At 54.0% G+C, this 13778-nt stretch overlaps 25 non-coding genes across 25 annotated transcripts; all 25 read left to right on the forward strand.

The window, feature by feature from the left end:
- Positions 1-289: 289 nt before the first annotated feature.
- Positions 290-361, forward strand: Trnah-gug (transfer RNA histidin (anticodon GUG)). The gene has a single exon. It is a non-coding gene; the product is annotated as a tRNA-His (tRNA).
- Positions 362-950: 589 nt separating this feature from the next.
- Positions 951-1032, forward strand: Trnal-uag (transfer RNA leucine (anticodon UAG)). The gene has a single exon. It is a non-coding gene; the product is annotated as a tRNA-Leu (tRNA).
- A 444-nt stretch (positions 1033-1476) lies between these two features.
- On the forward strand, positions 1477-1548 carry Trnae-cuc (transfer RNA glutamic acid (anticodon CUC)). The gene has a single exon. It is a non-coding gene; the product is annotated as a tRNA-Glu (tRNA).
- A 374-nt stretch (positions 1549-1922) lies between these two features.
- Trnah-gug (transfer RNA histidin (anticodon GUG)) lies at positions 1923-1994 on the forward strand. Its single transcript has one exon. It is a non-coding gene; the product is annotated as a tRNA-His (tRNA).
- Positions 1995-2583: 589 nt separating this feature from the next.
- Trnal-uag (transfer RNA leucine (anticodon UAG)) lies at positions 2584-2665 on the forward strand. The gene has a single exon. It is a non-coding gene; the product is annotated as a tRNA-Leu (tRNA).
- A 444-nt stretch (positions 2666-3109) lies between these two features.
- Trnae-cuc (transfer RNA glutamic acid (anticodon CUC)) lies at positions 3110-3181 on the forward strand. Its single transcript has one exon. It is a non-coding gene; the product is annotated as a tRNA-Glu (tRNA).
- Positions 3182-3555: 374 nt separating this feature from the next.
- On the forward strand, positions 3556-3627 carry Trnah-gug (transfer RNA histidin (anticodon GUG)). Its single transcript has one exon. It is a non-coding gene; the product is annotated as a tRNA-His (tRNA).
- Positions 3628-4216: 589 nt separating this feature from the next.
- Trnal-uag (transfer RNA leucine (anticodon UAG)) lies at positions 4217-4298 on the forward strand. Its single transcript has one exon. It is a non-coding gene; the product is annotated as a tRNA-Leu (tRNA).
- Positions 4299-4742: 444 nt separating this feature from the next.
- On the forward strand, positions 4743-4814 carry Trnae-cuc (transfer RNA glutamic acid (anticodon CUC)). The gene has a single exon. It is a non-coding gene; the product is annotated as a tRNA-Glu (tRNA).
- Positions 4815-5188: 374 nt separating this feature from the next.
- On the forward strand, positions 5189-5260 carry Trnah-gug (transfer RNA histidin (anticodon GUG)). Its single transcript has one exon. It is a non-coding gene; the product is annotated as a tRNA-His (tRNA).
- Positions 5261-5849: 589 nt separating this feature from the next.
- On the forward strand, positions 5850-5931 carry Trnal-uag (transfer RNA leucine (anticodon UAG)). Its single transcript has one exon. It is a non-coding gene; the product is annotated as a tRNA-Leu (tRNA).
- A 444-nt stretch (positions 5932-6375) lies between these two features.
- On the forward strand, positions 6376-6447 carry Trnae-cuc (transfer RNA glutamic acid (anticodon CUC)). The gene has a single exon. It is a non-coding gene; the product is annotated as a tRNA-Glu (tRNA).
- A 374-nt stretch (positions 6448-6821) lies between these two features.
- On the forward strand, positions 6822-6893 carry Trnah-gug (transfer RNA histidin (anticodon GUG)). The gene has a single exon. It is a non-coding gene; the product is annotated as a tRNA-His (tRNA).
- Positions 6894-7482: 589 nt separating this feature from the next.
- Positions 7483-7564, forward strand: Trnal-uag (transfer RNA leucine (anticodon UAG)). Its single transcript has one exon. It is a non-coding gene; the product is annotated as a tRNA-Leu (tRNA).
- Positions 7565-8008: 444 nt separating this feature from the next.
- On the forward strand, positions 8009-8080 carry Trnae-cuc (transfer RNA glutamic acid (anticodon CUC)). Its single transcript has one exon. It is a non-coding gene; the product is annotated as a tRNA-Glu (tRNA).
- A 374-nt stretch (positions 8081-8454) lies between these two features.
- Positions 8455-8526, forward strand: Trnah-gug (transfer RNA histidin (anticodon GUG)). The gene has a single exon. It is a non-coding gene; the product is annotated as a tRNA-His (tRNA).
- Positions 8527-9116: 590 nt separating this feature from the next.
- Positions 9117-9198, forward strand: Trnal-uag (transfer RNA leucine (anticodon UAG)). The gene has a single exon. It is a non-coding gene; the product is annotated as a tRNA-Leu (tRNA).
- A 444-nt stretch (positions 9199-9642) lies between these two features.
- On the forward strand, positions 9643-9714 carry Trnae-cuc (transfer RNA glutamic acid (anticodon CUC)). The gene has a single exon. It is a non-coding gene; the product is annotated as a tRNA-Glu (tRNA).
- Positions 9715-10088: 374 nt separating this feature from the next.
- On the forward strand, positions 10089-10160 carry Trnah-gug (transfer RNA histidin (anticodon GUG)). The gene has a single exon. It is a non-coding gene; the product is annotated as a tRNA-His (tRNA).
- Positions 10161-10750: 590 nt separating this feature from the next.
- Trnal-uag (transfer RNA leucine (anticodon UAG)) lies at positions 10751-10832 on the forward strand. Its single transcript has one exon. It is a non-coding gene; the product is annotated as a tRNA-Leu (tRNA).
- Positions 10833-11276: 444 nt separating this feature from the next.
- On the forward strand, positions 11277-11348 carry Trnae-cuc (transfer RNA glutamic acid (anticodon CUC)). The gene has a single exon. It is a non-coding gene; the product is annotated as a tRNA-Glu (tRNA).
- A 374-nt stretch (positions 11349-11722) lies between these two features.
- Trnah-gug (transfer RNA histidin (anticodon GUG)) lies at positions 11723-11794 on the forward strand. The gene has a single exon. It is a non-coding gene; the product is annotated as a tRNA-His (tRNA).
- A 590-nt stretch (positions 11795-12384) lies between these two features.
- On the forward strand, positions 12385-12466 carry Trnal-uag (transfer RNA leucine (anticodon UAG)). Its single transcript has one exon. It is a non-coding gene; the product is annotated as a tRNA-Leu (tRNA).
- Positions 12467-12910: 444 nt separating this feature from the next.
- Trnae-cuc (transfer RNA glutamic acid (anticodon CUC)) lies at positions 12911-12982 on the forward strand. Its single transcript has one exon. It is a non-coding gene; the product is annotated as a tRNA-Glu (tRNA).
- A 374-nt stretch (positions 12983-13356) lies between these two features.
- Positions 13357-13428, forward strand: Trnah-gug (transfer RNA histidin (anticodon GUG)). Its single transcript has one exon. It is a non-coding gene; the product is annotated as a tRNA-His (tRNA).
- Positions 13429-13778: the final 350 nt, after the last annotated feature.

A 13778-nucleotide genomic window follows, 5' to 3' on the forward strand; every position in this document is an offset into this window, starting at 1 on the left:
AAGTATGATTCGCGGCTGCACCTGACGGCGAGAGAGATGCGGCGTCTATTCACTTGTTATCGAGCCACATACCCATAGTCAAGAGGCTTGGAGGACTGCAAGACACTGCCAGGGAGGTGAATGTAGCTAACCACTCTAGTTAGTGTCCTGACAGCGCAGGCACGTTCATTTACTCGTATACACGTGATGGAGACCGTGTCTGACACTGCTGTGGCGTACACCTTGGCCTAGGCTTTGCTGTGTATCGCCACTTGCACTCCAGCCAGCTGCCTCCGTGGGCGCGTGCGTGGCCGTGATCGTCTAGTGGTTAGGACATTGCGTTGTGGCCGCAATAACCCAGGTTCGAATCCTGGTCACGGCAATTTTGAAAGTTTTGCCTTGCTACCGTTGCAGTGACGATAGTGCACGAGTACTCGAAATCACAGTGCTTTCTTGATTTTTCACTCGTGTTCCGCAGTCCGCAGTTTGTACTACCACTTCATCGCCAACACGTAATGCCGGCGGCCGTGAGGCGCAGACGTCCGCTGCTCTCTGTAGTCGAAAAGGGCAGTGGTTTGAGGTGCGACGGATTGGATGAACAGCGGAGCAGGAAGCTGTGGCGTGCACCGTTTCTACAAATGCTAGGAACACTGGGGCCGAAGGTAGCGCAGGTAGCGTGGCCGAGCGATCTAAGGCGCTTGTTTTAGGCACCAGTCTCTTCGGACGCGTGCGTTCGAAACCTGGTCACGGCACGAAAACGTCTCTTGATGCTGTCGCCTTAACTACGACAGCTTCAGACAAGTGGCGCCGCTACCACACGGCGGGCACGGCATTTTCTTGTTGTGGATGGCCTAAAGAGACGCTTCCAATGGGAGAGCAGAGGAAATACATGTTACAGCGATTGCCGAGATATTTCAATTCGAAGTGATCTTTGTAGTACTAAGGAAACGTATTGTCGTCGGCGCTATAACGGTAACGTGGCCGAGCGGTCTAAGGCGCTGGTTTTAGGCACCAGTGTCTTCGGAGGCGTGGGTTCGAATCCCACCGTTGCCAATTTTGACGTCTCATTTTTGTGCCGTTGCTGTGTGTTGTCGTGGGCTAGGACGCAGCTCCTGTGTCGCGCGTGTTGTGTAGGTAGAGTGGCCTAGCGGTCTAAGGCGCTGGTTTTAGGCACCAGTCACTTCGGAAGCGTGGGTTCCAACCCCACAGCTGCTAAACGTGTAATGTTTCCTGCGTCGAAGACAGCTGCACCCACTGCCCGCAAAGGAAACAGCACAACAAGGCGTGAGCGTCTGCTACGTGAATTGTCGTAGAACAGTACGTGGAGCAACGACAGGATTTGTAGGCGCCTTTTGCTCTCGTCACTGCTGGCGTTCGTCTCCATGAAATGCGTCCACAGGATGCCGTTCTATAACGTGAAAGAGTGTATTTCTTACAGTTGTCGTCAGTTAATCGTGGCTGGTTGCTGCGTTCGCAGGAAGAGCACTGGCGTCGTTATCCGGTGTAGTCTAGTGGCTAGGATACCTGGCTCTCACCCAGGAGGCCCGGGTTCGATTCCCGGTACCGGAAACGTGAGTTTTTGTTGCTCCTCTAATGCGACTTGTCTCGACTTTGCTCGACTGACGCTACGCTGACGCGTGCACAAAGCTGCGTTAAGTATGATTCGCGGCTGCACCTGACGGCGAGAGAGATGCGGCGTCTATTCACTTGTTATCGAGCCACATACCCATAGTCAAGAGGCTTGGAGGACTGCAAGACACTGCCAGGGAGGTGAATGTAGCTAACCACTCTAGTTAGTGTCCTGACAGCGCAGGCACGTTCATTTACTCGTATACACGTGATGGAGACCGTGTCTGACACTGCTGTGGCGTACACCTTGGCCTAGGCTTTGCTGTGTATCGCCACTTGCACTCCAGCCAGCTGCCTCCGTGGGCGCGTGCGTGGCCGTGATCGTCTAGTGGTTAGGACATTGCGTTGTGGCCGCAATAACCCAGGTTCGAATCCTGGTCACGGCAATTTTGAAAGTTTTGCCTTGCTACCGTTGCAGTGACGATAGTGCACGAGTACTCGAAATCACAGTGCTTTCTTGATTTTTCACTCGTGTTCCGCAGTCCGCAGTTTGTACTACCACTTCATCGCCAACACGTAATGCCGGCGGCCGTGAGGCGCAGACGTCCGCTGCTCTCTGTAGTCGAAAAGGGCAGTGGTTTGAGGTGCGACGGATTGGATGAACAGCGGAGCAGGAAGCTGTGGCGTGCACCGTTTCTACAAATGCTAGGAACACTGGGGCCGAAGGTAGCGCAGGTAGCGTGGCCGAGCGATCTAAGGCGCTTGTTTTAGGCACCAGTCTCTTCGGACGCGTGCGTTCGAAACCTGGTCACGGCACGAAAACGTCTCTTGATGCTGTCGCCTTAACTACGACAGCTTCAGACAAGTGGCGCCGCTACCACACGGCGGGCACGGCATTTTCTTGTTGTGGATGGCCTAAAGAGACGCTTCCAATGGGAGAGCAGAGGAAATACATGTTACAGCGATTGCCGAGATATTTCAATTCGAAGTGATCTTTGTAGTACTAAGGAAACGTATTGTCGTCGGCGCTATAACGGTAACGTGGCCGAGCGGTCTAAGGCGCTGGTTTTAGGCACCAGTGTCTTCGGAGGCGTGGGTTCGAATCACACCGTTGCCAATTTTGACGTCTCATTTTTGTGCCGTTGCTGTGTGTTGTCGTGGGCTAGGACGCAGCTCCTGTGTCGCGCGTGTTGTGTAGGTAGAGTGGCCGAGCGGTCTAAGGCGCTGGTTTTAGGCACCAGTCACTTCGGAAGCGTGGGTTCCAACCCCACAGCTGCTAAACGTGTAATGTTTCCTGCGTCGAAGACAGCTGCACCCACTGCCCGCAAAGGAAACAGCACAACAAGGCGTGAGCGTCTGCTTCGTGAATTGTCGTAGAACAGTACGTGGAGCAACGACAGGATTTGTAGGCGCCTTTTGCTCTCGTCACTGCTGGCGTTCGTCTCCATGAAATGCGTCCAGAGGATGCCGTTCTATAACGTGAAAGAGTGTATTTCTTACAGTTGTCGTCAGTTAATCGTGGCTGGTTGCTGCGTTCGCAGGAAGAGCACTGGCGTCGTTATCCGGTGTAGTCTAGTGGCTAGGATACCTGGCTCTCACCCAGGAGGCCCGAGTTCGATTCCCGGTACCGGAAACGTGAGTTTTTGTTGCTCCTCTAATGCGACTTGTCTCGACTTTGCTCGACTGACGCTACGCTGACGCGTGCACAAAGCTGCGTTAAGTATGATTCGCGGCTGCACCTGACGGCGAGAGAGATGCGGCGTCTATTCACTTGTTATCGAGCCACATACCCATAGTCAAGAGGCTTGGAGGACTGCAAGACACTGCCAGGGAGGTGAATGTAGCTAACCACTCTAGTTAGTGTCCTGACAGCGCAGGCACGTTCATTTACTCGTACACACGTGATGGAGACCGTGTCTGACACTGCTGTGGCGTACACCTTGGCCTAGGCTTTGCTGTGTATCGCCACTTGCACTCCAGCCAGCTGCCTCCGTGGGCGCGTGCGTGGCCGTGATCGTCTAGTGGTTAGGACATTGCGTTGTGGCCGCAATAACCCAGGTTCGAATCCTGGTCACGGCAATTTTGAAAGTTTTGCCTTGCTACCGTTGCAGTGACGATAGTGCACGAGTACTCGAAATCACAGTGCTTTCTTGATTTTTCACTCGTGTTCCGCAGTCCGCAGTTTGTACTACCACTTCATCGCCAACACGTAATGCCGGCGGCCGTGAGGCGCAGACGTCCGCTGCTCTCTGTAGTCGAAAAGGGCAGTGGTTTGAGGTGCGACGGATTGGATGAACAGCGGAGCAGGAAGCTGTGGCGTGCACCGTTTCTACAAATGCTAGGAACACTGGGGCCGAAGGTAGCGCAGGTAGCGTGGCCGAGCGATCTAAGGCGCTTGTTTTAGGCACCAGTCTCTTCGGACGCGTGCGTTCGAAACCTGGTCACGGCACGAAAACGTCTCTTGATGCTGTCGCCTTAACTACGACAGCTTCAGACAAGTGGCGCCGCTACCACACGGCGGGCACGGCATTTTCTTGTTGTGGATGGCCTAAAGAGACGCTTCCAATGGGAGAGCAGAGGAAATACATGTTACAGCGATTGCCGAGATATTTCAATTCGAAGTGATCTTTGTAGTACTAAGGAAACGTATTGTCGTCGGCGCTGTAACGGTAACGTGGCCGAGCGGTCTAAGGCGCTGGTTTTAGGCACCAGTGTCTTCGGAGGCGTGGGTTCGAATCCCACCGTTGCCAATTTTGACGTCTCATTTTTGTGCCGTTGCTGTGTGTTGTCGTGGGCTAGGACGCAGCTCCTGTGTCGCGCGTGTTGTGTAGGTAGAGTGGCCTAGCGGTCTAAGGCGCTGGTTTTAGGCACCAGTCACTTCGGAAGCGTGGGTTCCAACCCCACAGCTGCTAAACGTGTAATGTTTCCTGCGTCGAAGACAGCTGCACCCACTGCCCGCAAAGGAAACAGCACAACAAGGCGTGAGCGTCTGCTTCGTGAATTGTCGTAGAACAGTACGTGGAGCAACGACAGGATTTGTAGGCGCCTTTTGCTCTCGTCACTGCTGGCGTTCGTCTCCATGAAATGCGTCCAGAGGATGCCGTTCTATAACGTGAAAGAGTGTATTTCTTACAGTTGTCGTCAGTTAATCGTGGCTGGTTGCTGCGTTCGCAGGAAGAGCACTGGCGTCGTTATCCGGTGTAGTCTAGTGGCTAGGATACCTGGCTCTCACCCAGGAGGCCCGGGTTCGATTCCCGGTACCGGAAACGTGAGTTTTTGTTGCTCCTCTAATGCGACTTGTCTCGACTTTGCTCGACTGACGCTACGCTGACGCGTGCACAAAGCTGCGTTAAGTATGATTCGCGGCTGCACCTGACGGCGAGAGAGATGCGGCGTCTATTCACTTGTTATCGAGCCACATACCCATAGTCAAGAGGCTTGGAGGACTGCAAGACACTGCCAGGGAGGTGAATGTAGCTAACCACTCTAGTTAGTGTCCTGACAGCGCAGGCACGTTCATTTACTCGTATACACGTGATGGAGACCGTGTCTGACACTGCTGTGGCGTCCACCTTGGCCTAGGCTTTGCTGTGTATCGCCACTTGCACTCCAGCCAGCTGCCTCCGTGGGCGCGTGCGTGGCCGTGATCGTCTAGTGGTTAGGACATTGCGTTGTGGCCGCAATAACCCAGGTTCGAATCCTGGTCACGGCAATTTTGAAAGTTTTGCCTTGCTACCGTTGCAGTGACGATAGTGCACGAGTACTCGAAATCACAGTGCTTTCTTGATTTTTCACTCGTGTTCCGCAGTCCGCAGTTTGTACTACCACTTCATCGCCAACACGTAATGCCGGCGGCCGTGAGGCGCAGACGTCCGCTGCTCTCTGTAGTCGAAAAGGGCAGTGGTTTGAGGTGCGACGGATTGGATGAACAGCGGAGCAGGAAGCTGTGGCGTGCACCGTTTCTACAAATGCTAGGAACACTGGGGCCGAAGGTAGCGCAGGTAGCGTGGCCGAGCGATCTAAGGCGCTTGTTTTAGGCACCAGTCTCTTCGGACGCGTGCGTTCGAAACCTGGTCACGGCACGAAAACGTCTCTTGATGCTGTCGCCTTAACTACGACAGCTTCAGACAAGTGGCGCCGCTACCACACGGCGGGCACGGCATTTTCTTGTTGTGGATGGCCTAAAGAGACGCTTCCAATGGGAGAGCAGAGGAAATACATGTTACAGCGATTGCCGAGATATTTCAATTCGAAGTGATCTTTGTAGTACTAAAGAAACGTATTGTCGTCGGCGCTATAACGGTAACGTGGCCGAGCGGTCTAAGGCGCTGGTTTTAGGCACCAGTGTCTTCGGAGGCGTGGGTTCGAATCACACCGTTGCCAATTTTGACGTCTCATTTTTGTGCCGTTGCTGTGTGTTGTCGTGGGCTAGGACGCAGCTCCTGTGTCGCGCGTGTTGTGTAGGTAGAGTGGCCGAGCGGTCTAAGGCGCTGGTTTTAGGCACCAGTCACTTCGGAAGCGTGGGTTCCAACCCCACAGCTGCTAAACGTGTAATGTTTCCTGCGTCGAAGACAGCTGCACCCACTGCCCGCAAAGGAAACAGCACAACAAGGCGTGAGCGTCTGCTTCGTGAATTGTCGTAGAACAGTACGTGGAGCAACGACAGGATTTGTAGGCGCCTTTTGCTCTCGTCACTGCTGGCGTTCGTCTCCATGAAATGCGTCCAGAGGATGCCGTTCTATAACGTGAAAGAGTGTATTTCTTACAGTTGTCGTCAGTTAATCGTGGCTGGTTGCTGCGTTCGCAGGAAGAGCACTGGCGTCGTTATCCGGTGTAGTCTAGTGGCTAGGATACCTGGCTCTCACCCAGGAGGCCCGGGTTCGATTCCCGGTACCGGAAACGTGAGTTTTTGTTGCTCCTCTAATGCGACTTGTCTCGACTTTGCTCGACTGACGCTACGCTGACGCGTGCACAAAGCTGCGTTAAGTATGATTCGCGGCTGCACCTGACGGCGAGAGAGATGCGGCGTCTATTCACTTGTTATCGAGCCACATACCCATAGTCAAGAGGCTTGGAGGACTGCAAGACACTGCCAGGGAGGTGAATGTAGCTAACCACTCTAGTTAGTGTCCTGACAGCGCAGGCACGTTCATTTACTCGTATACACGTGATGGAGACCGTGTCTGACACTGCTGTGGCGTACACCTTGGCCTAGGCTTTGCTGTGTATCGCCACTTGCACTCCAGCCAGCTGCCTCCGTGGGCGCGTGCGTGGCCGTGATCGTCTAGTGGTTAGGACATTGCGTTGTGGCCGCAATAACCCAGGTTCGAATCCTGGTCACGGCAATTTTGAAAGTTTTGCCTTGCTACCGTTGCAGTGACGATAGTGCACGAGTACTCGAAATCACAGTGCTTTCTTGATTTTTCACTCGTGTTCCGCAGTCCGCAGTTTGTACTACCACTTCATCGCCAACACGTAATGCCGGCGGCCGTGAGGCGCAGACGTCCGCTGCTCTCTGTAGTCGAAAAGGGCAGTGGTTTGAGGTGCGACGGATTGGATGAACAGCGGAGCAGGAAGCTGTGGCGTGCACCGTTTCTACAAATGCTAGGAACACTGGGGCCGAAGGTAGCGCAGGTAGCGTGGCCGAGCGATCTAAGGCGCTTGTTTTAGGCACCAGTCTCTTCGGACGCGTGCGTTCGAAACCTGGTCACGGCACGAAAACGTCTCTTGATGCTGTCGCCTTAACTACGACAGCTTCAGACAAGTGGCGCCGCTACCACACGGCGGGCACGGCATTTTCTTGTTGTGGATGGCCTAAAGAGACGCTTCCAATGGGAGAGCAGAGGAAATACATGTTACAGCGATTGCCGAGATATTTCAATTCGAAGTGATCTTTGTAGTACTAAGGAAACGTATTGTCGTCGGCGCTATAACGGTAACGTGGCCGAGCGGTCTAAGGCGCTGGTTTTAGGCACCAGTGTCTTCGGAGGCGTGGGTTCGAATCCCACCGTTGCCAATTTTGACGTCTCATTTTTGTGCCGTTGCTGTGTGTTGTCGTGGGCTAGGACGCAGCTCCTGTGTCGCGCGTGTTGTGTAGGTAGAGTGGCCTAGCGGTCTAAGGCGCTGGTTTTAGGCACCAGTCACTTCGGAAGCGTGGGTTCCAACCCCACAGCTGCTAAACGTGTAATGTTTCCTGCGTCGAAGACAGCTGCACCCACTGCCCGCAAAGGAAACAGCACAACAAGGCGTGAGCGTCTGCTTCGTGAATTGTCGTAGAACAGTACGTGGAGCAACGACAGGATTTGTAGGCGCCTTTTGCTCTCGTCACTGCTGGCGTTCGTCTCCATGAAATGCGTCCAGAGGATGCCGTTCTATAACGTGAAAGAGTGTATTTCTTACAGTTGTCGTCAGTTAATCGTGGCTGGTTGCTGCGTTCGCAGGAAGAGCACTGGCGTCGTTATCCGGTGTAGTCTAGTGGCTAGGATACCTGGCTCTCACCCAGGAGGCCCGGGTTCGATTCCCGGTACCGGAAACGTGAGTTTTTGTTGCTCCTCTAATGCGACTTGTCTCGACTTTGCTCGACTGACGCTACGCTGACGCGTGCACAAAGCTGCGTTAAGTATGATTCGCGGCTACACCTGACGGCGAGAGAGATGCGGCGTCTATTCACTTGTTATCGAGCCACATACCCATAGTCAAGAGGCTTGGAGGACTGCAAGACACTGCCAGGGAGGTGAATGTAGCTAACCACTCTAGTTAGTGTCCTGACAGCGCAGGCACGTTCATTTACTCGTATACACGTGATGGAGACCGTGTCTGACACTGCTGTGGCGTACACCTTGGCCTAGGCTTTGCTGTGTATCGCCACTTGCACTCCAGCCAGCTGCCTCCGTGGGCGCGTGCATGGCCGTGATCGTCTAGTGGTTAGGACATTGCGTTGTGGCCGCAATAACCCAGGTTCGAATCCTGGTCACGGCAATTTTGAAAGTTTTGCCTTGCTACCGTTGCAGTGACGATAGTGCACGAGTACTCGAAATCACAGTGCTTTCTTGATTTTTCACTCGTGTTCCGCAGTCCGCAGTTTGTACTACCACTTCATCGCCAACACGTAATGCCGGCGGCCGTGAGGCGCAGACGTCCGCTGCTCTCTGTAGTCGAAAAGGGCAGTGGTTTGAGGTGCGACGGATTGGATGAACAGCGGAGCAGGAAGCTGTGGCGTGCACCGTTTCTACAAATGCTAGGAACACTGGGGCCGAAGGTAGCGCAGGTAGCGTGGCCGAGCGATCTAAGGCGCTTGTTTTAGGCACCAGTCTCTTCGGACGCGTGCGTTCGAAACCTGGTCACGGCACGAAAACGTCTCTTGATGCTGTCGCCTTAACTACGACAGCTTCAGACAAGTGGCGCCGCTACCACACGGCGGGCACGGCATTTTCTTGTTGTGGATGGCCTAAAGAGACGCTTCCAATGGGAGAGCAGAGGAAATACATGTTACAGCGATTGCCGAGATATTTCCATTTCGAAGTGATCTTTGTAGTACAAAGGAAACGTATTGTCGTCGGCGCTATAACGGTGACGTGGCCGAGCGGTCTAAGGCGCTGGTTTTAGGCACCAGTCTCTTCGGAGGCGTGGGTTCGAATCCCACCGTTGCCAATTTTGACGTCTCATTTTTGTGCCGTTGCTGTGTGTTGTCGTGGGCTAGGACGCAGCTCCTGTGTCGCGCGTGTTGTGTAGGTAGAGTGGCCGAGTGGTCTAAGGCGCTGGTTTTAGGCACCAGTCACTTCGGAGGCGTGGGTTCCAACCCCACAGCTGCTAAACGTGTAATGTTTCCTGCGTCGAAGACAGCTGCACCCATTGCCCGCAAAGGAAACAGCACAACAAGGCGTGAGCGTCTGCTTCGTGAATTGTCGTAGAACAGTACGTGGAGCAACGACAGGATTTGTAGGCGCCTTTTGCTCTCGTCACTGCTGGCGTTCGTCTCCATGAAATGCGTCCAGAGGATGCCGTTCTATAACGTGAAAGAGTGTATTTCTTACAGTTGTCGTCAGTTAATCGTGGCTGGTTGCTGCGTTCGCAGGAAGAGCACTGGCGTCGTAATCCGGTGTAGTCTAGTGGCTAGGATACCTGGCTCTCACCCAGGAGGCCCGGGTTCGATTCCCGGTACCGGAAACGTGAGTTTTTGTTGCTCCTCTTATGCGACTTGTCCCGACTTTGCTCGACTGACGCTACGCTGACGCGTGCACAAAGCTGCGTTAAGTATGATTCGCGGCTACACCTGACGGCGAGAGAGATGCGGCGTCTATTCACTTGTTATCGAGCCACATACCCATAGTCAAGAGGCTTGGAGGACTGCAAGACACTGCCAGGGAGGTGAATGTAGCTAACCACTCTAGTTAGTGTCCTGACAGCGCAGGCACGTTCATTTACTCGTATACACGTGATGGAGACCGTGTCTGACACTGCTGTGGCGTCCACCTTGGCCTAGGCTTTGCTGTGTATCGCCACTTGCACTCCAGCCAGCTGCCTCCGTGGGCGCGTGCGTGGCCGTGATCGTCTAGTGGTTAGGACATTGCGTTGTGGCCGCAATAACCCAGGTTCGAATCCTGGTCACGGCAATTTTGAAAGTTTTGCCTTGCTACCGTTGCAGTGACGATAGTGCACGAGTACTCGAAATCACAGTGCTTTCTTGATTTTTCACTCGTGTTCCGCAGTCCGCAGTTTGTACTACCACTTCATCGCCAACACGTAATGCCGGCGGCCGTGAGGCGCAGACGTCCGCTGCTCTCTGTAGTCGAAAAGGGCAGTTGTTTGAGGTGCGACGGATTGGATGAACAGCGGAGCAGGAAGCTGTGGCGTGCACCGTTTCTACAAATGCTAGGAACACTGGGGCCGAAGGTAGCGCAGGTAGCGTGGCCGAGCGATCTAAGGCGCTTGTTTTAGGCACCAGTCTCTTCGGACGCGTGCGTTCGAAACCTGGTCACGGCACGAAAACGTCTCTTGATGCTGTCGCCTTAACTACGACAGCTTCAGACAAGTGGCGCCGCTACCACACGGCGGGCACGGCATTTTCTTGTTGTGGATGGCCTAAAGAGACGCTTCCAATGGGAGAGCAGAGGAAATACATGTTACAGCGATTGCCGAGATATTTCCATTTCGAAGTGATCTTTGTAGTACAAAGGAAACGTATTGTCGTCGGCGCTATAACGGTAACGTGGCCGAGCGGTCTAAGGCGCTGGTTTTAGGCACCAGTCTCTTCGGAGGCGTGGGTTCGAATCCCACCGTTGCCAATTTTGACGTCTCATTTTTGTGCCGTTGCTGTGTGTTGTCGTGGGCTAGGACGCAGCTCCTGTGTCGCGCGTGTTGTGTAGGTAGAGTGGCCGAGCGGTCTAAGGCGCTGGTTTTAGGCACCAGTCACTTCGGAGGCGTGGGTTCCAACCCCACAGCTGCTAAACGTGTAATGTTTCCTGCGTCGAAGACAGCTGCACCCATTGCCCGCAAAGGAAACAGCACAACAAGGCGTGAGCGTCTGCTTCGTGAATTGTCGTAGAACAGTACGTGGAGCAACGACAGGATTTGTAGGCGCCTTTTGCTCTCGTCACTGCTGGCGTTCGTCTCCATGAAATGCGTCCAGAGGATGCCGTTCTATAACGTGAAAGAGTGTATTTCTTACAGTTGTCGTCAGTTAATCGTGGCTGGTTGCTGCGTTCGCAGGAAGAGCACTGGCGTCGTAATCCGGTGTAGTCTAGTGGCTAGGATACCTGGCTCTCACCCAGGAGGCCCGGGTTCGATTCCCGGTACCGGAAACGTGAGTTTTTGTTGCTCCTCTTATGCGACTTGTCCCGACTTTGCTCGACTGACGCTACGCTGACGCGTGCACAAAGCTGCGTTAAGTATGATTCGCGGCTACACCTGACGGCGAGAGAGATGCGGCGTCTATTCACTTGTTATCGAGCCACATACCCATAGTCAAGAGGCTTGGAGGACTGCAAGACACTGCCAGGGAGGTGAATGTAGCTAACCACTCTAGTTAGTGTCCTGACAGCGCAGGCACGTTCATTTACTCGTATACACGTGATGGAGACCGTGTCTGACACTGCTGTGGCGTCCACCTTGGCCTAGGCTTTGCTGTGTATCGCCACTTGCACTCCAGCCAGCTGCCTCCGTGGGCGCGTGCGTGGCCGTGATCGTCTAGTGGTTAGGACATTGCGTTGTGGCCGCAATAACCCAGGTTCGAATCCTGGTCACGGCAATTTTGAAAGTTTTGCCTTGCTACCGTTGCAGTGACGATAGTGCACGAGTACTCGAAATCACAGTGCTTTCTTGATTTTTCACTCGTGTTCCGCAGTCCGCAGTTTGTACTACCACTTCATCGCCAACACGTAATGCCGGCGGCCGTGAGGCGCAGACGTCCGCTGCTCTCTGTAGTCGAAAAGGGCAGTTGTTTGAGGTGCGACGGATTGGATGAACAGCGGAGCAGGAAGCTGTGGCGTGCACCGTTTCTACAAATGCTAGGAACACTGGGGCCGAAGGTAGCGCAGGTAGCGTGGCCGAGCGATCTAAGGCGCTTGTTTTAGGCACCAGTCTCTTCGGACGCGTGCGTTCGAAACCTGGTCACGGCACGAAAACGTCTCTTGATGCTGTCGCCTTAACTACGACAGCTTCAGACAAGTGGCGCCGCTACCACACGGCGGGCACGGCATTTTCTTGTTGTGGATGGCCTAAAGAGACGCTTCCAATGGGAGAGCAGAGGAAATACATGTTACAGCGATTGCCGAGATATTTCCATTTCGAAGTGATCTTTGTAGTACAAAGGAAACGTATTGTCGTCGGCGCTATAACGGTAACGTGGCCGAGCGGTCTAAGGCGCTGGTTTTAGGCACCAGTCTCTTCGGAGGCGTGGGTTCGAATCCCACCGTTGCCAATTTTGACGTCTCATTTTTGTGCCGTTGCTGTGTGTTGTCGTGGGCTAGGACGCAGCTCCTGTGTCGCGCGTGTTGTGTAGGTAGAGTGGCCGAGCGGTCTAAGGCGCTGGTTTTAGGCACCAGTCACTTCGGAGGCGTGGGTTCCAACCCCACAGCTGCTAAACGTGTAATGTTTCCTGCGTCGAAGACAGCTGCACCCATTGCCCGCAAAGGAAACAGCACAACAAGGCGTGAGCGTCTGCTTCGTGAATTGTCGTAGAACAGTACGTGGAGCAACGACAGGATTTGTAGGCGCCTTTTGCTCTCGTCACTGCTGGCGTTCGTCTCCATGAAATGCGTCCAGAGGATGCCGTTCTATAACGTGAAAGAGTGTATTTCTTACAGTTGTCGTCAGTTAATCGTGGCTGGTTGCTGCGTTCGCAGGAAGAGCACTGGCGTCGTAATCCGGTGTAGTCTAGTGGCTAGGATACCTGGCTCTCACCCAGGAGGCCCGGGTTCGATTCCCGGTACCGGAAACGTGAGTTTTTGTTGCTCCTCTTATGCGACTTGTCCCGACTTTGCTCGACTGACGCTACGCTGACGCGTGCACAAAGCTGCGTTAAGTATGATTCGCGGCTACACCTGACGGCGAGAGAGATGCGGCGTCTATTCACTTGTTATCGAGCCACATACCCATAGTCAAGAGGCTTGGAGGACTGCAAGACACTGCCAGGGAGGTGAATGTAGCTAACCACTCTAGTTAGTGTCCTGACAGCGCAGGCACGTTCATTTACTCGTATACACGTGATGGAGACCGTGTCTGACACTGCTGTGGCGTCCACCTTGGCCTAGGCTTTGCTGTGTATCGCCACTTGCACTCCAGCCAGCTGCCTCCGTGGGCGAGTGCGTGGCCGTGATCGTCTAGTGGTTAGGACATTGCGTTGTGGCCGCAATAACCCAGGTTCGAATCCTGGTCACGGCAATTTTGAAAGTTTTGCCTTGCTACCGTTGCAGTGACGATAGTGCACGAGTACTCGAAATCACAGTGCTTTCTTGATTTTTCACTCGTGTTCCGCAGTCCGCAGTTTGTACTACCACTTCATCGCCAACACGTAATGCCGGCGGCCGTGAGGCGCAGACGTCCGCTGCTCTCTGTAGTCGAAAAGGGCAGTTGTTTGAGGTGCGACGGATTGGATGAACAGCGGAGCAGGAAGCTGTGGCGTGCACCGTTTCTACAAATGCTAGGAACACTGGGGCCGAAGGTAGCGCAGGTAGCGTGGCCGAGCGATCTAAGGCGCTTGTTTTAGGCACCAGTCTCTTCGGACGCGTGCG

Source organism: Schistocerca gregaria, chromosome 3 (genome assembly GCF_023897955.1).
Source record: "Schistocerca gregaria isolate iqSchGreg1 chromosome 3, iqSchGreg1.2, whole genome shotgun sequence".
NCBI lineage: Eukaryota > Metazoa > Arthropoda > Insecta > Orthoptera > Acrididae > Schistocerca > Schistocerca gregaria.